The following is a 16,860-nucleotide window of genomic DNA, read 5'->3' on the forward strand; positions in this document are numbered from 1 at the left end:
GTTAGCAGCTTGCAGCACAAGCCTCACTGAGTCTGCCTGAGTTGGCAGCATTAAAAGAAACTCAGCCCTTGTTAACTATCAGAGCCAAATGTCCCATCCTGTTTTTTTCCCAGCTGCCACTTCAAAATAAAGTGAATGTTTCAAAGTCTATTGAGTATGGCAAGCAGAGCTCAAAGATTTAATAAAAACACATATTTCAAAGAGAATTCATATGGAAGCTTTTGAGATTGCATGTTGCTGATAACATCTGAAATGTAAGTGCCAGGAAAGGGCCTTTCCTAACCCAGGATAATTAATAATAAAAAAAAAATTGTTGTATTCCTCTGTTTAAAAAGATTAAAATTTCCAATATCCTCTAGAAGGCACAATAACAGTTGTCACCATGAATTATTTTTTATAAACATATTTCCTGTTTACCAGTTCCTTTGGAACTTTGTTGCATAGTCACAATGGCAAGCCAAATAATGTGTTGGTTGAATGGATTCCATGTCAGACTGCTTGGGTTTGAATCCTAGCTCTGTCCCTTTCTTAATTGCATAACCTTAGGCAAGTTACTTAACCTCTCTGAGTTCAGGTTTCCTTCTCTAAAAAGTGGAGATAGTAATAGGACTATGTCATAGGCTTGTGATAAGCACTAAATGAGTTAATATCTGCAATGCATTTTGAATGCTAACAATAGTTAATATTAGAAAGTGTGTTACGCATTATTAGCTACCTCCAAAGTTTTAAAATGTTGTTGAGGCTACGTTTGGTTTTTTTTTTTTTTTTATTTTTTAAATGCACAATTTAGTGGGTTTTGGTATTTTCACATAGTTGTGCAACCATCACCACTATATAATTCCTAGTCATTCTCCACTTCCTGACAACCATTAATACACTTTGGGGCTCTATAGATTTGTCTACTCTGGCCACTACATTTAAATGAAATCATAGGATATGTGGCATTTTGTGTCTGATTTCTTTCACTTGGCATAATATTTTCAAGATTTATCCATGTTGTAGCCTATATCAGTACTTCATTTCCTTTTAGGGCTGAATAATATTCCTTGTATGGACATACCACATTGTGTTTATCCACTATGTATCAGTTGATGGACATTTGGGTTGTTTCCAGTTTGGGGCTATTAAAAATAATGCTTCTATGAATATTCACATACAAGTTTTTGTATGGACATAAGTTTTCAATTGTCTTGGGTAAATACCTGGAGTGGAATTCCTGTGCCACGCGATAACTTTACTTTTAACTTTTTGAGGAACTGCCAAACTGTTTTCCAAGGTGGTTGCACCATTTTATATTCCCACTAGCAATGTATGAGGGTTACAATTTCCTTACCTTCTTGTCAACACTTGTTATTGTTTGTATTTTTTATTATAACCATCCTAGTGGGTGTGAAGTGGCATCTCACTGTGGTTTTGATTTGCGATTTTGCTAATGACTAATGATGTTAAGCATTTTTTTCACATGCTTGTTGGCCATTTGTATACCTTTGTTTGAGAAATGTTTATTCAAGTCCTTTGCCCATTTTAAAATTGGGTTGTCTTTTTATTGTAGGATGTAAATATTCTTTATACATTCTGGATACAAATTCCTAATCAAATATATTATTGCAAATATTTTCTCCCATTCAGTGAGTTGTCTTTTCACTTTCTTGATGATGTCTTTTGAAGCTCAGAAGTTTTTAGGGTTGAGGAAGCCCAACTTTAAAAATTTTCTTTTAATACTTGTGCTTTTGGTGTTGTATCTAAAGACCATTGCCTAATCCAAAGCCACAAAGATTTATGCCTAGGTTTTCTTCTAAGAGTTTTATAGCTTTAGTTTTGTTTTTTTTTAATTAATTAACTTTTTTTTATAGCTTTAGTTTTTACATTTAGATCTTGAATCCATTCTGAGTTAATTTTTGTGTATAATACAAAATAGGTATCCAAATTCATTCTTCTACATGTGACTATCCAATATGTCTATCCTTCCGCCAGTACCACACTGTCTTGATAACTGTAGCTTTGCAGTAAGTGTTTTTTATTTTTGGCCACACTGCCTGGCATGTGGGATCTTAGTTCCCTGACCAGGGATTGAACCTGGGCCCCCTGCAGTGGAAGTGCAGAGTCTTAACCACTAGACCGGGGAGGTCCATGTAGTAAGTTTTAAAATTGGGAAATGTGAATTCTCCAACTTTGTTATTTTTTTAAAGATTGTTTTAGTTATTCTGTGCGCCTTGCATTTCCACATGAATTTTAGAATCAGCTTTTCAATTTCTGCAAAAAAGCTTGCTGGGATTATGTTGAATCTCTAAATCAATCTAGAAAGTATTACCATCTTAATGATATTAAATCTTCCAATTTATGAACATGAGATGTTTTTCCATTTATTTAGGTCTTTTTTCACTTCTTTCCACAATGTATATGGTTTTCAATGTACAAGTCTTAGATTTCTTTTGATGCTATTGTAAATGGAATTGTTTTCTTAATTTCATTTTTGAATTGTTTATTCTAGTATATAGAAATACAACTGATTTTTGTGTATTGATCTTGTATCCCGCAAACTTGTTGAACTTATTTATTAGCCCTAATATTTTGTGTGTATGTGTGTACTTCTTAGGTTTTTCTACATAGAAAGTCATGTCTTCTGTGAATAGATAAATTTTACTTTTTCCTTTCCCATTTGGATGTCTTTTATTTCTCTTTCTGGGCAAATTGCCCTAGGTAAACCTCCAGTACAATGTTGGACAGAAGTGACAAGAGGGAACATCTTTGTTCCTGATATTAGGGGGAATCTTTTAGTCTTTCATCATTAAGTATGATGTTAGCTGTGATTTTTCATAGTTATTCTTTGTCAGGATGAGGGAATTCTCTTCTGCGTCTAGTTGTGTGCTTTTATCATGAAATGGTGTTGGCTTTTGTCAAGTACTTTTTCTGCATCTACTGAGATGATCATGTAGTTTTTTCCCTTTCATTCTTTAATATGGTATATTATGATTGATTTTCATATGTTGAACTATTCTTATACTCCTGAGATAAAATCCCTCTTGATCAAGGTGTATAATCTTTTTAATATAATACTGGCTTCATTTCACCAGTATTTTATTGAAGACTTTTGCATTTATATCCATAAGGGATATTGGTCTATAGTTTTCTTTTCTTATGTCTTTGTTGGTATCAGAGTAATACTAACTTCATAAAATGAGTTGGGAAGTTGGAACAAATCTAGGAATCTGTCCATTTCACATAGGTTATCTAGACCTATAATTGGCGTATAATTTTCATAGAATTCCCTTATAATCTTTTTTTAATTCCTGTAAGGTTGGTAGTAATGTCCATGACTACATTTGTGATTTTAGTAATTTGAGTCTTCCTGCTTTTGTTCTTGGCCAGTCTTGCTAAACCTTTGTCATTGTGTTGATCTTTTTCAAAAAGACAGCTTTAGATTTCTTTGATTTTCTCTCTTGTTTTTATATTTTCCATTTTATATAATTCCAGTCAGTTATTATTTCCTTCCCTCTGTTTGCTTTCAGTTTAATTTTCTCTTCATTTTTTAGTTCCTTAAAGTATACAATTAGGTTATTGATCTACAGTTTTTCTTCTTTTCTAATGTAGGCAAGTGCAGCTATAAATTTTTTTTCCTGCTCTAAGACTCTGCCTGTTGAGAAATCATTAAAGGCTAAATGCATGAAATATAAGATAATGCTTAGCATCCAAGGATCTTAAAGTATTAACAGGACACAGACTTTTTTTTTTGGAAGGGAGAGCAAAACCAGAACACATTATCATTACTAATGGTAAATTTGTATTATTATCTTTAATATACCAACTAAAAGCTATCAAGCCTAACATTATTTTCAGAAGTAGGATATAAATGATAAATATATAACTTATAATCTATCTCTCCATTAATTTCTCCCTGTACATCAGCCAATATTTTCCTTATTCCCATGCTGATATATTTTTCTCAGTCTAGTAATTTATTTATTAAACTAATGGTTGCATCAGTATGTTGTTTATTAAGACTTCCAATGAAATAAACTAGAACTAGGCTAACTTTCTGTTCCCCTAATTATCATGTTTTTAAAAACCGTTTTTGGAAGAGAGTTCCTACTAAGAACAGCTAAATAAACAAAAATTTTAAGAAAGAAATATATACTGGAAAGTACCTCATCATTCAAGTCCCAACTCAAACACAACTTTTCTTTGAAGCCTTTTCTGACCATCTAGAAAATTGTTTCTCTATAACCTTCTAATACATTCTTTTATAGGATTTGCCATGTTTTTTTGTTACTGTTTGTGTTATTATAGTGTCTTCTCCCATAGGCTGTTAAACTGTGAGTTCTAGGAGGGTGAGGGACAGTCTTTATTCATCACTGTGTTACCAGGACCTGACACAGTGCCTGGGACTCAACACTATTCATCTGGGAATGTGGTTACCAACCAGTTCTGGGATTTTAGCCACGAGGATATGTGACACCTTGGAAGTTTGTTTCACATCTTTGGCTTCTCATTTACCCACCATTGTCAAAGAGTTTGGGGTTGTTATTGTCATCTTCATTTTAAAATTAGAGCGACACAATACAGAGAAGTTAAATGACTTTCCAAAAGTTACATAATGAATAAAAGTCTAGCCTATAAATACATTTTCAGTCATCAACGTTCTAAAATGATGTTATGCTCTTCCCTGAGGTTGCTCCCATAAGGTGTCAATTAATGAATCAAGATAATGCTTTTTGTACTATAAGGCAAATATCCCTAAAGTAGAAGGAAAATGACAAATTTTACAAAATTTGTTTAGAAGAAAGTCTACTGTTGTTTTAAACTTTCCCTTTAACCTGGTGTCAAAGCTAACTTTTAGATTGTTTCCTTTTGTTTCCATTTCTTCTACCTTGGAGGTAGAGTGCTTCCTTCACTACTGCTCTACTGCACTACTACTACTACTATACCAATATATTCCAGCAGAGGGAGCTCCAAGTGTTTTACAACTATTACTATGGTGCCTTTGCTTCCTCCCACTGTGCCTATCTCAAAGACAAGTTTTGGCTTAATTCTGGTGCCAAGTCATTGAATGGGTCTGGCTTTCCCCTGGGGGTATATTAGGAACTGGTAGGGTTTAAAAAACATGAAGAGAGAGACTCTGTGTTTTATCATACATCTTCATATTCCATTAAGGAGGTCATATTTAAATATACAATATGAAGTATAGAACATAATTTTTAACGCTTGATTTGCTATAGTTAGAGATCATGATAGATGATGATTCACTGATAACAGCCATGCTTTTTCCCCCACAAAGATGTAGCTTATCCAATTCATCTCAAAGGATGACACAAGGATATTTTTACATTTTATTCATTTAGCAGATCAAATACTTAAAAATATCTGTATAATCTACACTATGGACCCAGAACTCATCCCACTCTAAAATCTAGTGGTACATCCAAGACTTTAATGCTGATTGTGGTAAATTATTGGCTTGCCTGTGTTTTTAGTGGTTTACGCAACATCTAAATGATAACAAAGAGTGCATTGCGGAGTGCTTCTAAAAGATTCATTTAGCTTGAAATAAGCATTTTTAAAAAAACATTTATTTAAAATAATAAATCAAAGAATAAAAAAAGAAGTGGAAAAGTACTGAGTATCTTCTATAGGCTGGCTATGGTGTAGGCATAAATGGTAACATAATAACAATTTCATTTACAAAAATCAATTCAAGTAGACTAAGGATTTAGATATAAAATGTAAAACTCAAAAGTTTTAGAAGAAAATTTTTTAAGTCTCAATTAGAAAGTGTTTCTTAAAGGAGATATAAAAACCTCAACCCATTAGGTAAAGATTGATAGATTTTATTATCAATACATTCTAATTAAAAACTGATTATTAAAAGATATCATTAAAAAGTAAGAAGCCACAAACTGGAAGAGGTTTAATACTCAGATAATGAACAGAAGATTACTATTTAGAATATTGAAAATTACTCCTAAAAACTAATCAGAAAAAAGAACAAAAATCCAATAGAAAAATAAGGAAAAAATTGAAGAAGAATTTTGCAGAAAAGGAAATCTAAATTGGTAATAAACATATGAAACATTCAAATCTCATTCATAACTAGATAAATTCAAATTGAAACCAGGAAATACTATTTATATTTACCAGATTGGCAAAACTTAAGAAATCTGGCAAAACTAAGTGCTAGTCAGTGTGGGACGACTGAAATCCTCAGAAACTTTCCTAAGTGTAAATCTTGGAAGACAATTTGGCATTATCTAGTGACATCAAAGTTATGAACACTGTGAAATCACAAATTCCACTTCTAGAGAAACTCTTGCATTTGCTATGTAAGCTTGTACATGTCACAAATGTACATAGCAGCGTGGTCTATAATAGAAAAAAAAACTGGAAACAACTCAATACCTATCAACAGGGGGGATGAATAAATTATGGTATAGGCATCCAATGCAATACTACACAGTAGTAAAAAAAATGAATAAACCATCAACAAGGACAAATCTTACATATAATGTTGAGCAAGAAAAGCAAGTTGCCAAAAAATACATATAATATGATATTGCTTATTTAAAGTTCAAAAGCATGCAAACTAAATGCAAATAGGGTAAAACTACAAAGCAATACATGGGAATGATAAACATACATTCAGGATAATATTTACCTCTGTGGGAGAGAGAGAGGAATGTGTTTGGAAAGGAACCCTCAGAATAAGACTTCAATTATTCTTTATACCTAATGTATACACATATACTGTTAAGTGCAGGATAAACTTAATTATTTTAAAATACTGAAAATTGTACGCGTAACACTCTATTAGCTCTGAAGGGAGAAGTCCTCCAGATAGAATGTGATGGGTCTAAATTAGAGTCATGGTTGTAGAGATAAAGCTTTAGGAGAAAATCTGTGAAATATTATGAACAAAGAAATTACATAATCATGTTTGATTGGATTTGAGTACAAAAAAGAAAACAAGATTAAAAGACGCTCTGCTATTTCAAATTTTGGAGGCCAAGAGAGTTTAGATGGAACTGACAAAGTTGGGAATGGCAACAGATTGGAAGTCAGGACTCAGTATGCTGAAACTGAATATTGATAGGAAAGCTAATGGAGAGATGCAGTAGGTTGCTAGGTTGCTTTCACTGATGTGAAAGGTCATTGGTACAGGGGTCGAGGTTAAACTTAAGTGTGAATTAGATATCTGAAGCAAGGAGAGGTCAGAGGCCTTTCTTAGGACTGTTCTTGGAGGAAGAATAACCAACCAATTAATAAAAAGCAACGAGATCAACACTGTAAAGCAATTATACTCCAATAAAGATGTTAAAAAAAAAAGTAGTGAGATCATAACCTCCAGCTAGTATTACAGCAGCATTGTCTTCCTAACAGTTGTCTTTATGTACAGAAACAAGGCAAATCATAAAAAAAGGAAAAGAATGACCAATGGGAATATTAAAAAGTTCATCCTTGTTATTAATCAGAGCAATGAAATTAATTATTGGCAAAGGCTTAAAGAAGAAAATAGAGTTGATAGAACTGTCAGGAAATAAACAATCTCATACATTGCTGGTAGGAGTCACTTAGGTAAGATGTCAAAAATCTTTGGAATATATGTGTTCTCTGATGTAGCAGTTCCACTTTGGGGGAAGTACCTTGTTGATTTAGTTAGAAGTTACATTTAGTTACAAGTTATACAACCTAGTAATTTTTTTTTTTTTTGAAAACTGAAAAACTCAAAATAACTAAAAGTGAAACTTGATTAAAGGAACAGTAGTAGTAAGTCCATACAGTGAAACACTCTGCAATCATTTTTGAATGTTGTTAAACATAAATTTTTTTTGACTTGTCAAGTTATTCAACATATATTCTTCAGTGGGAAAAAAAAGCAATTAAAAAAGCCTACATTAATTCATGTAAAGAAAATGTTCCAAAAGGATACACAGCAAGATATTAACAGTTGCTATTTTAGAATAGTGGTGCTATTTTTATTTTCTAATTTTTCAACAATAAGCATATATTGCTTTTATAGTAAGATAAAAAAACACTAACTTTATTTTTAATTTTTTTAAATGTCTTTGGAATTTTTCTTAGGTGGATCAATAATATGTTTAGATATGAAAGCAAAGAAAGAGGAAAATGTCAGGACATAGAAATTATATCAAGAAAAGTACGGGGCTTCCCTGGTGGCGCAGTGGTTGAGAATCTGCCTGCCAATGCAGGGGACACGGGTTCGAGCCCTGGTCTGGGAAGATCCCACATGCTGCGGAGCAACTAGGCCCGTGAGCCACAATTACTGAGCCTGCGCGTCTGGAGCCTGTGCTCCGCGACAAGAGAGGCCGTGACAGTGAGAGGCCCGCGCACCGCGATGAAGAGTGGCCCCCACTTGCCGCAACTAGAGAAAGCCCTCGCACAGAAACGAAGACCCAACACAGCCAAAAATAAATGGATAAATAAATAAATAATAAAAATAAGGAATTCCTTTTAAAAAAAAAAAGTACATCTTGTATATTCCTACCACAAATGGGTTGAATATCATTGGTGATGTCACATCATTCTACCCTAGAAGTAAACTTGAAGGTAAGAATTTAAGTCCGTATTTCATTTGGGAGGTGATTCCAAGAAGCACTGGCAGCAGCAGAGAGGGAGAGAGAAAAACAAAGGGAAGGAAGCTAATTAAGAATGAATTATCATGCAGATCAGCCCTGTGGGCATCTGGGCTCAAACCCCAGGGGAATTCTGGGAAACCGTGTAGAAGGTACCTCAGAGTTGCCTGCCCCTCCCCCATCAGGTCAGTGAGGTTGCTTGATTTTTTTGTCACCAAGTCCCTTCAGTCACTATTTTAGAGCTGCTTGTGGGGAGATTGGAGACTGGAACTTCCCAGCACTTCTAGCCTCCCCTGCCTTTGGGCTAGTGAGGCAGATAGAAAAAGCCATCAGGTAAAGAGTTGCAGGTGTCTGCTGATGGAAGCCTAGCTTTGACCTGCATACTCCACTATCCAACTTCAGAAACACCCCTACAGACACATCTAGACTTCTTGTGCTTTCTAATGGTAATTTTATTTATTTATTTTTATTAAAAAATTTTTTTTACATCTTTATTGGAGTATAATTGCTCTACAATGTTGTGTTATTGTCTGCTGTATAACAAAGTGAATCAGCTATACGCATACATATATCCCCATATCCCCTCCCTTTTGAGCCTCCCTCCCACCCTATCCCACCCCTCTAGGTGGTCACAAAGCACTGAGCTGATGTCCCTGTGCTATGCGGCTGCTTCCCACTAGCTATCTATTTTACATTTGGTAGTATATATAAGTCCATGCCACTCTCTCACTTTGTCTCAGCTTACCCTTCCCCCTCCCCGTGTCCTCAAGTCCATTCTCTACATCTGCGTCTTTATTCCTGTCCTGCCCCTAGGTTCTTCAGAACCATCTAATGGTGATTTTAGATGATTTTTTCACCTTGAGGGTCCACAAAATATGAAGGTATAAGCATCCTCTGGGGCAGGTAGGGGGTGGGGATAAAATGAAGGAGGGAATTAAGAAGATTACAATTTGTTTCAACTGGTCTGTGCTGAGCACTGTGTTAGGTGCTGTGGAGATAGAACAGAAGCATAACTCGTAAATTCTGGTCCACAGAGCTTACAATATAACAGGATACTTATATACATTTAAAACATTTAAGTGACAATAAAGGCTGTATATGGTTAAGTGTCAGTGTGAATAATGCAGCTAAAAATGCCAACTGAGGAGAGAAACATTTCTGTATTTAAAAGTGGGTCATACACTTGAATCCTAGACCAGACCAGTGGATTATATGACAGTTGAAAATGAGGGTAGGTGATAAGCCCAGCATGAGCAAAAATGTCAGAGCAGGTGACTGAATATCTTCCAGCTGTCTTTCTAGATCCCTCTTCACCCTTCTCTATACAGCTTTGTGCCAGAAAAGCTACGTTGATGGACAAAATTAACAGACTTCCTTGTCCACCGGCTTCCAGAAGCTGCCTTTGGCAGGGGTTGTCACCTGAAGTCAAAGAGAAGGAGAGGGAGATGGGGGTACTTCTATCCTAGCACCCTTCCTGCAGGGGGTCATCAAGGCTTTATTACAGTCAGCAGGCCTCTACACACAGCTTTCTCTCCCCTCCAGTTCTGGTAACTGCTCTCTTACTAGCTCAGGAGTACTGCATGCTCCTTTTAGCTTTTCCTAGAACCTGTCCACACCTTTATTAAATTTGCCTCAAATGGCTCATTAAATGTACCGTGAGTTTTCTGCCAGCAGCCTGCCTGAGAGGGTGAGAGCAGGCTTCTTGGGAGGAGAGAGGAGGGAAACTTTTGTTTTTTATATAAATTTATTTATTTATTTATTTGGCTGCATTGGGTCTTTGTTGCTGCGTGCGGGCTTTCTCTAGTTGCGGCGAGTGGGGGCTACTCTTCGTTGTGTTGCGCGGGCTTCTCATTGCAGTGGCTTCTCTCGTTGCAGAGCACTGGCTCTAGGTGAACGGGCTCAGTAGTTGTGGCTCGTGGGCTCTAGAGCACAGGCTCAGTAGTTGTGGTGCACGGGCTTAGTTGCTCCGCGGTATGTGGGAGCTTCCCAGACCAGGGCTCGAACCCATGTCGCCTGCATTGGCAGGCGGATTCTTAACCACTGTGCCACCAGGGAAGACCAAGAGAAGGGAAACTTTTGGCAGACCTTGAGGAAAGGCTTCACATTGAGAAGTAGAGGCAGGTAAGATGGACACTGCTTTTAAATTTTTTCTAAAGAAAAAAGGTAGTCCAGATTTAAGGACAGTAGCCTGAGTGAAGTTTAAAACTCCTTGACTGACATGTAAATGACTGCTTGTCAAGTCAGCACGCAGCAAAGGTGATCACATATCTTCTATCCTGAGCCCTCTTTGGCCTCATCTGTTTTCTATTCAACAGTTGTGAGCATAAAGCAAGAGTCTTTTTGTGGCACCTCCAACCAGGTAGGCACGGGCTTCTGACTCAAGGCTCAGGTGATGATAAAAGTAGCAACTGAAACTTCGCATATAGGCTGAACAACAGGCTACTCTATTCTAATAACCCAGTTTTGCCTCTGAGGAAATTGGCTGAAAGTTTTTCTTTTGGTTCTGCTTCCTTGAAAATGAAATGCAATTATAATAATATCTCTTTTTCAAAGTTGGCTTAGAAACTTCCAAAGAGAATCACTTACAAAGAGGATCTGAAAATTTGAGCTTCTTTCTGCACCATCTGTGCAGGGATTATGAGTGCATGAGTCTGTGGTTACAGAAGAGCCTGTAACCATTTAGGGGAAAGAATTACGCCATCATCCCAAGGTTGCAACATGATAAAGTATTGTCTTAAGGTTTCTGTGCAAAATGGTCAAGGCCTAGTGGAGTAAATTCACATACCCTATCTGATTACTCAACCCTGGTTTATCTCTTTCAATCAATGGTTTTCACCTGCTGATCTCTTCCTGTCTCCTGACTGTTGTTCCTCCTTCTCCACTGGCCCAGTGAAAGAACAGCCCTAAATTGCTAATTAATAAGGAAAGAAAGCCTGCAAGCCTGGGCAGTCCACTATGCCGGTTCTAAAATTTAGAGGCAGCCACATTTTGTTTATCACATACAAATATTATCCTTTTCACAACTGGAACTTCTAACCCTGAAAGGCTTGTAGCAGGACTATTTTCATGGCTCAGTGGTCATGAGGGACCTAGGCTCTTTCTGTCATTCTTCCATCATCCTGTACATGACTTCCACCCTCAAATAACCTCATAGTCCAAGGTGGCTGCTAAAACTCAAGCCATTATTTCCAGGAAGAAAGAAGGATAAGAGAGGTACCTTCCAGCTGAATCAATTCCCTTTAAGCAGCCATCCCTAAAGTCCCATGCAACACTTGTACTTACACCTTATGAATAGAACTCTTGTCAGGGAGCGTGACAAATAATTTGTTAGCTGCATACCTAGTCGTCCCTTCAAAAAAACTGGGGTTCTTTCATTAATGAAGAAGGCAGGAAGATACTGTTTAGGAACTAGCAGTATCTGCCATTCTGCATTGTATTTTAAAAAATTCAAAAGAAAAAAGAAACCTTTCAGGGATAGAATTTCTTTGAGAATGTGAAGCTGATATCAGAAAGCTAATGTAATATAGATCTACAGTAGTCTTCATAGAGATCATACATTTGGAATAGTATTGGAATTGAAACACAATTACATTTGTATCACTGTACCACTTTCTACCATACATATGGATACAACTTTGCTCAGAAGTGTATTGTACACATTTCAAACGTTGGAAAACAGAGTTTCTCTAAATGTGTTTTACTAGTAATTAAAGTCAGGAGACTTCTGGAGTAGGGATAGAGGCAAAATGCTCTCATTCTGTTATGTCACGTATTGCTCAAGAGAAGATTCCACAGCTCCCACAAAGGCAGCTTGAAAGTTCAACCATGTCTAGGCAGGTTCATGGGAAATGGAAAGTGATTTAACTTGGGCAGGATGGAATAGCCAAAGTGAAATGTTAAAAGTGGAGGGGAAAAAAGCAAACCTGAATTAAATGATACGTTTTAAAAACTCACCAACACGGGTAATTTTCCAAAGAAATAATTTAGTGCACAACCTTAACTGGCAGTGGCTGTACCAAGGATGCCTTCTGTTTTAACTCTATCTACTGACCTGCCCCCAAACTACCCCAGATAAGTAATCACTCTAAACAAGAACAGTGTACTTGCTATGTAAACATATCCTCAAGTACTGTCCTCTAGCCAATGCTGCAGCCCCACTCCTTCCATTCAAATCTTTAACTCAAATTCCCTGTTATATAGATACTCTGGAGGCACCAGTGAGAATTAGCCATCGTGCTTTAAGAAGCAGAGTTGAATAGTTGCAACGGAAACCTGAAGGTCCGCAAGCCTAAAATATTTTCTTCACAGAAAATATTCGTTGGGTCCTTCTTTATTGCACAAAGTTGATACGCATTCATTTATTTCCCAAGTATTTGTTAATCAGCCACCTCAGATCAAGTACTGTGCTCCAACTTTCTATTTAAGAAGTTTTCAGACAAATGAAAGTATAGATATCTAATTAAAATGCTCACTGATACGTGCTACCTGAGGTGCAAAAACAGGTTGTAATGTGAGCATGTACAGGAAGCATTAACCCAGAATAGAGAGGAGGGGAACTGTAACCGGGATAGACTTCCTGATGAAAACAGTAACTAGGTTGATGTTGGTTGGCGAGTAGGAGTTAACCAGGCAAAGAGGGAGAAGGCATAGCAATTACAAAGGCCCAGAGAGAAATCAGGGAAATTTAAATATTTCAGAGATGAGAGTGAAAAATGGTCAGCAAAGGCTTAGAGATACCTGTGTCAGATTAATGGCAAGGGTAATGGATGGAAGAACTATCATAAAGTAACTAAAATAGGTTAAGTCAGGCCACTAGGGTGAGGCCAGAAAATGCAGCCATCCAGTATATCATGGGGCAGAAGGCAGGAGGTGATTGTTAAGGGAAGCTGAAGCCGGCAGTTGGCTGAGGAGGAGGGTGATAAAATGGGAGTTGAGGAGTGGGAAGAAAGGTAACTGCAAACCAGTGACTCTGACCTGGACAGGAGGGGTGGTCTTGCTTGTTCAGACTCTCTAAGGAAATTTTCACAGGCAGGCAGCTGTCCAGGGGACTGCCCACTGACTGAAAACTTTGCCTCCACTGCAAATGAAAATAAAATGGTCCCCTTCATTAATCTTTCCAAATCCCTTGGCAGGCCCCATTTGAAATTCTTTTGGAGATTGTATAAAGCCTTTTATTCCAGGATTAGAGATAAAGACTTAAAATGCAAATGTCAATTCAGGTTAAAACATTGCAATTTGTTTGGACCAAAGTACAACAGACAGTGAGCCAACAGATATCAGATCTTTACCAATTTTAATTTATGGAACTTTAGGGAAGGTAAGGAGTCTCTAATGAAAGGTCCTTACTTATTAAGGCTAGTCCTGTTTATTCTCAAATGGAGCTAGGGAAGAATGAATAAAAGCTAAGAAGATATCTTTGTCATATTTAAGAAATGTGTGTTCTTTTCTTTCATTGAGGTTGTAGTAGAGGAAGAAGTTTTCCTTGACTCTTCTAGGGTCTCTGTCTACCTCTGAAAACGAAACAAAGATAGATGAACAGGATAAAAGCATACACATTTTATTGAATTTTTACGGGTATGTGGGAGACTTCATGTACATTCAAGAGAATGAAGACCCAAAGAAGTGACCTGAGCAAGAAGGTTTCACACCTTTTAGACAAAGAAACAATAAATGTGTGAAGAATTGACAAGACAGTGGTGTTTGGGCTAGGGTTAGTAAGTGGTGAAGAAGTAACTAGGAAGATAAGGGTTAGCTTATCTTAGGTATGTTTATACAGACTTCTCGGCCTTAAATTCCATCTCTGGCAATATAAATGTCTTCTTTAGCCCTAGTATAGGGAGGGTACTTTTTATATGGGCGTTTGATGACCTGTTTTGGGGAAGAAGAGTGAGGTGGGAATGAAGAGTGACCTTCCTGCTTCTGTTTTCTCAAATTCTTTCAGTTTAAGATATTCAGTATGACAAGGTGCCATATTTTGGGGAAGTATGTTCTGAATCCCATCAAGATGTATCTTGTTTTGTAAGATTTTATTTTTAAAAATAATTATTTGAGAGCATTGTTGTGGATATATCACATTTTAGGGAAGGATTCCCCCCCCCCCCAGTTTATTGTTATTTGGTTTGAGAATTTCATTTAACTTTCAGAATTTTTGCCTGACTCCCCTCTCCCAACAAAAAGCTCTATATTGGTATACCTTATATGCTCCCCACTCCCCTTGCCACCCTCTGCGTACCTTTTTATTTCTCTTTATCTGTTTAGTCCATCTCCTCCACTAGATCTTAAGTCTCCACAAGGGCAGGGACTATTCGGTTTTGTTCACTGTGTATTTCCTAGTTCCTAACTCAGTGTCTGGCATATAGTAGGTGCTCACTAAATATTTTTGAAAAAATAAATGGTAACCATATTGAAATATTGTGTATATTTCTTTGATGTTGTTAGTAACTACAAGTAGTTTGGTATATGTCAACTAGCAGAGGAAAAAAGAGCAGTTCTGTTCTATAAGCATTTTTTAGAAGATACTGCACATGCAATTAAAAAGTTCAGATTATAAAAAAATTCTATTAGAACATGGTCTTATTAAATATATAGTATTACATCATGCTTCCAGACAAATTTTACAATTTGTGTGTGTGTGTGTGTACACTAAAATTGGTCTTGCTCTATTTTTCAAAATGTATTTACATTAAATTTGCAAAATATAATTTTCTGAAGAGAAATATTCTGAAGTATTAAGATTTATTTCTATTTCTGCTATTTAAAAAAATAAAAGTGATTTTTTTACCCTAGAAATGAAATTTCAAAGTCATTTTGGGGTTTTTACATAAGATGCTAATGTTAAAAAAAAAACCCTCTTTTCTAGCAAAATCAATCCAAACCTATGTGTTAATATTTATAAATGTACCTAGGATTGAATTTATTCTCTAACAAAAGACACATTTCGGGGAATATCCTTCTTCAAAGTTTTTTCTTTGCTCTCTCATTATCCCCCTCCTCCTACATTTCATTGACTTTATCGAAAAATCAGTTTATTTCAACATCATTTTTACTTGCAGTGGTTTTTAGCAGCGAGTGCTTAGGTCAATCAACTGCTTCCGTGGGCTTATAAACTGTGGTTATGTGCTTATAAACACCAGCTGTTTTATATATCCTTGTAGAGCCTGTGGAGAAACTGACAGCAATAAAAGTAAAAGCCTTTTTTCCTTTTTTTTTTTTTTTTTTTTTTTTAAGAGACAAACCCTAAGAACCCTCACCATGATCAAGAGGGGACTTATAGTACTGCCACAGAAGTGAAGAAACGGATAACTCCACAGATATTTATGCCGTGGCCTATCTAAAAATGTGTTTTCGGGACGTCCGCAAGGCCCTGGCCCGTCAGCATCCGGCAGGATAACGCTCCCAGTCGGGTGAAAACTCCCGCTACCCAAGCGGAGCTGGGCTCCGAGAGCACGTGGGGCGGGGGCGGACCCCCGGAGGAGGTAATTGGAAACCACACTTCCCAGAGTGCTGTGCGCAGGCGCGGGCGAGAGGACGCTAGGCACCGGCTGGGCTCGGCGAGGCCGCGCAAAAGAGCGCGCGTCCGTCGGGTTCTCGCGCGGGGCTGGTACGGCGCCGCTCGGTGCTGCGGGAACCTGGTAGCGCGGCTGCATCCTTGGCGAGGCCGGGAGGAACCGAGCGGAAGGACGAGCCGAGGACTGAGGTAACCGGACGCTCGTTCCCCCTCACTCCCCTCCTCCTTTGTGCGGTGCTGTCCCCTCCTGCCAAGTCCTCCCTCACCCCAAATCGTAGCGCCGCCCGGGCTCGCGCCTGTGGCGCGGGGAAACTCCAGCCCTGCGCGCAGTAACCCAAACTCCACAGCTGAGAGGGTTTGGGCCCATTAAACCGCTGCACGGTTTCTCTCGCTCCCTCGGGGTCGCGTTCCCCGAGGGAAACCCCAGCCTCTGGCTCTGTTAGCCTCGCCAGCGGCCCCCTGGCTCGCTCCTCTGGGTCTTTCGAAGAAGAGAGGGGCAAGCAGGTGCTTCGCGGGGGTCCTGGGCATGAGCAGTGCCGTGCGGTGGGCGCGGGTCCGGGGTCCGGGGAGGGCGGCCCTACACCCCCAGGACCCGCGGCCTGTGGGGGTGGGGCAGGCAGGCTGACTCCGGGCCCTGCGGCGCCGGACGCGCGGCCCGCCGGGGGGTTAACCGCGGTCTGGGATGCTCGCTCCGGGGGCTTGCTGCCCGCCCGGAGGGTTAGCCGCCTCTCCGAGACTGGCCCGCCTGAGGGGTTCGTGGCCCGTCGG

At 38.3% G+C, this 16,860-nt stretch overlaps 1 protein-coding gene across 8 annotated transcripts in view; it reads left to right on the forward strand.

Moving 5' to 3' along the window:
- The first annotated feature begins 16,103 nt into the window (after positions 1–16,103).
- KLHL8 (kelch like family member 8) overlaps positions 16,104–16,860 on the forward strand; it is a 52,065-nt gene continuing 51,308 nt past the window's right edge. For all 8 annotated transcript variants that reach the window (XM_057546893.1, XM_057546900.1, XM_057546899.1 and 5 more), the window contains exon 1: positions 16,104–16,281. The gene's annotated coding sequence lies outside the window, so the exon portion shown is untranslated. The remainder of the gene's footprint in view (positions 16,282–16,860) is intronic.

This window comes from Balaenoptera acutorostrata, chromosome 5, assembly GCF_949987535.1.
Source record: "Balaenoptera acutorostrata chromosome 5, mBalAcu1.1, whole genome shotgun sequence".
Taxonomy (NCBI): Eukaryota; Metazoa; Chordata; class Mammalia; order Artiodactyla; family Balaenopteridae; genus Balaenoptera; species Balaenoptera acutorostrata.